This window comes from Fopius arisanus, unplaced genomic scaffold, assembly GCF_000806365.1.
Source record: "Fopius arisanus strain USDA-PBARC FA_bdor unplaced genomic scaffold, ASM80636v1 scaffold00106, whole genome shotgun sequence".
Classification (NCBI taxonomy): domain Eukaryota; kingdom Metazoa; phylum Arthropoda; class Insecta; order Hymenoptera; family Braconidae; genus Fopius; species Fopius arisanus.
Genome location: NW_011887845.1, coordinates 357,980 through 366,589, shown reverse-complemented (window position 1 = coordinate 366,589; position 8,610 = coordinate 357,980).

Genomic DNA, 8,610 nt, shown 5'->3' with positions numbered 1-8,610 from the left:
TTATTGTCATGCGAACGATAAATTCTTATTATGAATTTTTTATCAACTGAAGTTGCTACCACTTAAAAATATATCCACAACAAGACTGACTGAAGGAGCATAATGGGTCGACTCCTCATTTATTACCCTCGAAACATCGTGCCCAGGGATAAAATTATAACTTGAATATCGTTGAGTCTCGTTAGGTCGTTATAAACGGAAAATGGTTTGCTTGTTTAGCATAATGCGTTGTCTGAGTTGTCGGAAAATTCGGTGGGTCTGGGGCGATTAAGTTGCCAGTAGAGAAAGAAAGATGCGGATGATTCTGGGGCAAAAGCAATTTGTCGAATCCCCCGAGGGCCACAGGATGCCGTGGATGAAGATGAGGATGAGAAGAAGGGGAAAAAAAATGAGGAAAATACCTCACCCCCTGTACACCACGTGCCATGACCTTCGATCTTTTGTATTATCCCCCCGAAAGGGGAGAGGGTGGAAAATATCTTTCAACCGCGTTTGCGGTAACACGTACAACCCCCCTGGCCACCATTGTTTTTCATTATTTATACATGAGGCAGGGTGAAAAAAATTATTAGATTTTCAGTCAATATTTCAACTCCCTTCCACTCCATCACTTGAAAATTATTTCAACGGGAAATTCATCATTTTTACAAAATAAAATATCTCTTTGAACAGTGAATTTATTTTTGGGATTAATTAATTTTTTCCGCGTGCACTTGCCGGTAATGAGAGAGAGAGAGAGAGACAGAAAAAAAAATGCCATCTCTGGCTGAAAAAATCCAGAAAATATCATCCATTAGATTCATCCCAATTTGGGTATAATTAAAGCGTCACATCCGTTAATTACCAGCCGAATGTTATCATTGTCTCTCATTAATTTCCTTTTGCCCGTCGACAATAAATATTTACAATATCGCCCATTAACGTAAATATTTCATAGAAATAATGTCAAAGCTGTTTTCACTCGCCGCACTGGTGGTGAACACATAAAAGGATCGAATGGAGAACACCGGAAAACCGCGTGCCAGGGTGAAACATACATTAATGGCTACTGCATATTTATCGAATTGCTTCTCTATGTTTGAAACGTTGAAATCGTTGGCCCTCAACACCTGCCTCGAAAAAATACGAATAATGAGGCCCTTGTATCCACCACTGGCTCGTTTGTTTGGTCTGTCATTGAGTCGTATAGTAGTTTTGCCTCTTCATGGAGTCTGGGCTCAAGTGTCATCAACTCAATTTCAGTAGAAGATATAGAAAAAATATTTATGAATTATTGAAACGCTCTGTAATCCTCGAAAAATTGATCTGACATTTTGGATCACTTATTTATTTTTCCAAGTTCGTGGAATTACTTTGGATTTTTATCTTTTTTCATTGCTCATTAAAAATAATTACTTTGGTGGATTAATTGAATTGAATTGAATTTTAATAAATGGCGGAGAAATTTTTTATTTTGTGGGAAAAATTATTCGTACGTCTCAGGTGTAGACAAAGAAAGATCGATATTTTGTGCATGACAAGCCGAAATACTTGACGCGTCAAAAGTGAAATGAAGAGTGTCTCCTGGGCCTCTTGAGGATCCCTTCAACAGTAGTCCTTGAGATGCACGGGGATAACACCTCTTCAGGGATGATTCCAACAGAGGCCAATGTAATGCCCTCCATGCGACACATGCAACCCCCTCACCATCATTTCTCTTGACATTTGCCCTCGACTGCCATGACTTTATAAAATCCCAACAATTCAGTTCAATTATCCCTCTAAAAATTCTCGTAGAAAAATCACCAGTAGAAAAATCGAGAAAATCAAAAAAAAATCGGTCTCTGAATTGCAGATTTCCATGATTTTCCGGGATAAAAAATTTCTCATGACATTTTACTTTCAATTTTTTGATAATCTCAATTTATAATTCGTTTGGGCATTGACTCTTCATTCAATTGCTGGCCCATTAATTACCGGAAAAATTCCCTCCGTTACCCGTCATCATCAAAGTTTTTCCTTATTTAATTTGTCGAACAAAGCACTTTGCACGGTGTCCTCGGTGGAATTCAAGACAAATCCTTGCCGAGAACTCTTTTGATACAAGTCAACCCCTTTTTACCCTTGACGCCAGACGCAGGGTGCAAAAGAGGGTGTGTATACGTTCGCGTGAATTAACGAGGTTGCCAACACGATGGGGTTTGAAAGAATACAAAAAAAAAAAAATATGTTGAGGACAAAAAACGTATGAAAGAAGTGAAAAATGTTTCTTTTTTTATTTTCTCTCAAATGCCATCTACTCGAGTCTGTGGAGTTAACTTTTGCCCTATAACACACGCGTCGGTGAATAATTTGCGCTGCAACATATGCGAAACAAAGTGGAAGCGAAAATCGAGGCAGATAATTTTAATTAAATCCCCACACGATGATGAATTGTCAATTATTAGTGAATGCATAAACCCTCTTTACAATTCCCTCGAAAAATCATTTTAACCGGAATTAGCGTGTTTCATATTTCAATCAACAATTAATCCATTGAAATTTCTTCTGCGATTCAGATTTCGAGAACTCGAGTTATTTCAAATTTTCCCCTGCACTCATTTGACAGGTCACTCATATCCAGATAACTCGAGTCAATCACTCATCAAGTATTTTTTATTTCAACAAACTAGTCCCGCAAATTCATCTCAATCTGAAACTTGAATAATCCGAATAATTTTCATTCATCGGTAAATATAAATTTTCATTTGAAATATATTTTTACGTCATATGTACTAGACTAGGTACGAGGATGTGGTATCCGCAGTTGAGCTGTTGCCTGCACCGGGGCTAGACCGCGGATGCCGGATCGATTCTCTCTGACGTCATTCACCGTCAGGGCGAATATCCTATCCTCGTCCAAGTGTACACGCGCACCATCAACTCAGCACACCCGAGAGTCCACCAAAGTTACCAATCCTCCATTCCATCCCAAGGCAACTTATTATCCCACTGCTCATCACCACTTCTATCACTTCTATCTCTGGCCATGTTTCTTCCCTTCCTCTTCCTCCCTTCGCGAGTGGGTGGTACGCGGGTGGGCGGACGGTGGGCAAAGAGGGACAGGGGATTTTAACGTGTATAGACCGTCAAACACGCGGTATGCCACACTCCTATAATCACGTTTTCGTGAGTGAGGATGAGGGAGGGAACAGTAAAAGCTCCTTTCGGCCCAATCCCCCAATATTGCTTTCCCTCCCACAATTTTGCTGTCGTATCCCACCTCACATCGACAAGGGCCTCTTTCTCACACAGTTTATTCACCCATAATGGGTACTACCCTCGAAACTGGGTCGATCCCAGCCCATACAACGGGGTAAAAACAATGGACCAACTGAAATCTTTTGTCTCCTGCTAATACGTTGCTGCTGCGATACTGTCTAACAACCGATTGTCATGTTCTAAGTTAAATCAAACGATCGAGTAGAGAAGGTGTAATTAAATATTAGATGAAGATGATTTTTGGGTTAGGAGAGTTGAGAGTTGATTAGCTGACCTACTGGGGAATTTTTAAAAAACTTGTGAGGAGGTCTTGGGAGGAGGTTAATTCCAAAAATGTGTTCTTCATCTTGTTGGGGATGTTTTCATCGAAAATTCATCAGCTGAGACAGGTTTTTATTATTGACGGATAAGGGAGGTTGATGCACTGATTCGAACAGACTTTTCCTCTCGGAAGTATCAGAAAAGTCCTCGGGCTTTCTTATTCTTTATCGCATCATCATATTTTTAGGTTTCTCTTGTGCACGACGCCCTCGAGGCTTCTTCACCGAAGGACCTTTTTCGACATTATGAAATTTCAACTTTGTAACGGAGTTTCGTGGAGAGGGATGAAAAATGAATAGCGAACGGCAGAATATGAATTGCAGGAATGACGAGAATAGTCGAAATTACAAAGGAGGTGTGAAAAAAAAGGGGGGAGGAGGAGAGTACACTCGTTGAATCCTTTTGTTTCATTTTCTCTACAGGTTTCTTTCACTCTGCACATTCCCCGTATTACCGGGCACAACATTCGCCTTTGATCAAATATTACTCTTCTCCTTCGTTTTGGAATATTTTCCCGTAATTTTCTCGTTTAGACCACTTCACAGGGATGAATAATCAATGAATACAAGTGACTATTTTTTTCGTGCATTCCCCTGTTTCTTCAAACAGCAATTTAATTAATCCGACATTTTTTTTTCTGGGAATCACGCGTTATTAAATTCATTAATGAACCCTCGGATTCAGGAAATGCAACTTGATGCTAAAATTGTAATTTCGTAAAAATTAATGAGTGGCAGATCTTATGAATAAATTACTCTCTCATTTACTCGGTTTTCAGAAAAATCATTTATGATATTGAGGAATTTTTTTTTCTCGTTTAGGATTTATTTCGTATTTATTTCGAAAATTGAGGTGAAGTTTTTGAATTTTTCATAGGATAATGAAGTGTTTTTTTTTTCCTCTGGATGGCGTGAATTTTAAACCTGTGAAGTGTATTTTTCCCGCCCCCCCTGACAATTATTTAATAACGTGTACAACACAATGCGCAACAAAAGGTTTATCTTAGGGGTACAGAGGATTCGTTTTAGGTGATGAGTCGGTAGTCCTCATTACCGGTTGAAATAATGGCGTGAGAAAGTGCACAAGTGAGACCGAAAAAGGGCTTAAAAGATAGTTCTTCAACACCATAGGCACGAATATCCGCCTACGTGTTTGAAATTCCCGGGTTAATTCCCACTCTTTCCGTTGATTCTTCTCAACTTCCCCTCATTCAACCCTTCACCTATTTATTTAACGTACCTCTTATCGTGTGGGAGAGGGGAAAAAATAAGAAATTATTAAATCCGGGAAAACGCGAAGCGCAGGAAGCCAGGGAAAAATAATTTCAACTTTTATTTTTTTTACGGTTCAATTATTATTCGCGTTTTCACGTCATTTCCTCTACGTCATCATCAATTTTTCATTCGTAAATGAGAATTGCAGTGAAATATAAATCATTCGATCAGGTATTTTTACTCGACATTTCACACGAATTTTTTACTTTGCAATTTCTGATTATGTGTTTAAAAGTAGAATAGAAATGGGATACAATTGAATCGTTCATGTCAACGAGTGACAATGATTGATCGCAAATTAAATAGGAGGTGCAGTGCTGCTGTTGTGAAAAGCTATTTCACTTGGGAATTGCTTTGCTCTTTCGTTTCTTCGGGGCTTTTTCTTATTATCTTTACTCTTGGTACATTTTCGGCGACTGCTGTCCCTTTTTTTCCACTCCGTGGGTATTGTCTCACGAGCATTTACATTTCTTCTAGGGGTAATAAAAGTTAATAAGCGACGAGGCGAGTTCTTTTGCTGAGTATTATTACGTCGGGTGTCGGAGGTACATCCTTTTCAGTTTTTTTTTTTTCAAGTCATTTGAACATGAAGCCCTTCCAGTGGTAGATTATTTTCTTCATCCTTATAAAAAAAAAAAATGGGTCGTTGTGAAAAAAAATTGTTGCATCGATTATCACAACTCGAGGAAATCTTATATTTTGGGAAATAATTGGAGAGTTGGCATTTTTGGATTGTCCTGGGGAAAATTCTGCTATAAAATCGGAGGAAATTTTTTGATATTCAAAATTTATAATTTATCCCAATCATTCCACTTGATTTCACTCTCACGGAACCGATGGAGCACTCAGAAAATGCTCCGAGCAGAGATGTAACTCGAGAGATAGAATTAACTCATGCACTCGAGGGACTTTGAATGACCGAAGAAAAGGGTGAGGCCTTTTCAACTAAAATGCGGTGATTTTTCATACATTATTCGTATCATTGACTCTCCGGATGCGTACGGCATATTCCCGTATATATCTATATGTTTTCGTTATCATCTCGACCCAGGGCTCCATTTTTTTTGCCCCTCAAAAAATGGGCTAAGAGGAGATGAGAGCTCTCGTGCTACCAATATATGGAGAATTTACCGGAAAAAATCAATCGAGCGGAAGTCCGATAATCGAAAGAGAAAATTCGTATCGGTCGCTTGTTGGTTGTTTCATGAGGACTGTCCACTATTTTTCTCTCCCATCCGAGAATTCTCTATTAAACGAGAAAATCAATGAAAACTTTGGAGTTCATTTCAATTCATCGACTTCAGTATCTGCAATTCTCTTTAATTATTTGTTTCCCGTCGAGTCGTAGTTGCTTTAATTCTCGAGTATTTAACAAGTTTCGGAGGAAGTCTTGCGAATAAAAGAGTTGATTTTCAAAGTGTCTTCGAGATTTTACGTTCTCGAAAGAAATTGACGAGGGAAATGAAGAAAAAATTGACAGAGAGAAATAAATTCTGTAATTTGTACCGCAAAAAATTGAAACTTTCCCGATTGACTAATTTAGCTCCAACGATTGGGAAATATTTTATTTCAATTGTAAAATTCATTATCTCAGGTGCATTTTGTTTTTTAATACCTGAACAAATGAAAGGGAATATTTCAGTAGAAACAAAGGGGGATGAGATATTCTGCAATGGGGTTGGGATATATTTTATTTAGCTCCACGGGGTTTCAGGAATGATTGGTTTAATCTTGAGTTATTTTTCTTTATTATTTCTCGGCATTGCAGTTGGTGCAATTAGTTTTCACAGAGAAATGCACAGAGGGTGGGAAAGAAGCACTCGCATTTGGTAATAGAATTGAGCACTGAGAAATAATCAATTACCGTCAATGTCCCAGTTAATTCCACCGCTCCTGTTTTCGCTATTTTAAGAAATACCTTCTCCACAAAAATTAAATTAAAAAAAAAACTTACAATTCATTTTGTCTAAATAAATATATTATTTATCATGATTTTAAATCTTGGCATTCACCTCGGAGGAATACATCACGCAATTTTCAAGTGGAAATAATTAATTTTTGGCAGATGAATATTTTCTCATGGGGATAATAATCTCGTGACAAATTCAGTGGAGATGAATTTATATTTGAGAAGTGACAATAATTGAGACATTGACGGTATCTAGATTATTAACGCGTGATTCACGTGGTGCCACCCTGGAGATTATTTTCACATGGCACTCGAGTATAGATTGGTTGCCTTCATCTGTGCTATTCTATGGATCGAAATTTCCATGGTAACTTCACCCACACGTTTCTACATGTAGATCTCAGTGACTCCACTCAATAGCTTAATTTCTGATAAGATAATGGGACAGAGGAAATGTCGCATGCGTGAGACTCCACCTGCACTCTCGTCCTATCTCCGAGGAATAATCGGTAACATCCGAATAATGTATCACAGGAACATATACACCCCCGATAATTCGCACTCACGAACTTCTGAAATCACCGAAATCACTGCACAAAAAATAAAATAAACTTCTCCCTCCAAAGTCCAATTTTTCAATTCAACTCAAGTTGATCCTTGAATTGAAACAATGGACCATCAATATTTCATGATTGATGATTTTTTTTTCTGATTATCACAGTTGGTGGATGTAATTTGATCGATGATGAATTTTTCATAGCAATTTTTTGTCCCCCGTGACAGCGAACGGTGAAAACGTACGCAAAGAGCATAAATTACCAGAAAAAAAAAAAAATAAATAAAAAATGAGAATATATGCAAAATGGATCCGTAAAAATGACGTCAGTGGAGGCTTAACGCATGAAACATACCCTCTCGGGCTGTTAATGGACTCTGTGTCGTTGTTGGTACTGTAATGCACCGTAGCACAAAGTGGCAACAAAACTCAGCCTTTCTCATTCCGCGTTAGCTTTATATATCTCTCTCTGGGTTTTCGCATTCGTATACGGTGGTATTCAACCTGTTTGTCCGTGGAAATTCGCGCATGTATGTCACATATCTATATCCTGTGTGTTTCTAGGGTGGTAATGGTTATACGTGGTAGAAACCGAGTCCACGGCAGCTGGTGTTCACGTGCCACAGACTAATCTCGACAAAACGCCCTTCTGGAAAAAACTATCTCTTCCTTTCTCATCTCTCGTTTTGCTTTTTATTCTTCATTTTTTTTTAATCCTTTGGGCTCGGGCTATTTCATAAAAAATGATTTCTCCTCGGTAGTTTTTTTTTTTTTTGCTGGTGATTGCAATGAGTACATGAGTCATTCCCAGCGCCAATGGTGAACGCCAAAAGCTTATCGATAATCTTTTCATCCACCGTATTCTATCTCTCCTGTCGGCATTGTAGTCTCGCTCGGGGTTCTTTATTCGCTTCGAAAATTTACATTCCAATTTAGTGACTGGTTCAATCTGGGGGATACAATTGTCAATGACTCCCCAGTGGATATAATGCACGGTCACATAATCCATGATAATCGCGGAGAGATTCACCTATCGGTGGCTCTCGCTGTGGCTGCACTCGGTGACAATGCGGGGTATTATGGATTTTTCCGATTACCTTTGTACACTCATGAAAATTCAGTTTTTAAACACGTCTGCAATGAAAAGTGGTGACTACAAGCTTTTCGCACTGGTGTGGGACAGGAGAGATTTTTTCAAGGTGTCTGTGCAATTATTGCCGGCTATTTTCCTTATCTTAATTCAGGATGCAATTTCCTTCTTTGAGTTTATCATTATTCTCATTAAATTAGCGTTTACCAGAGATTCTGAA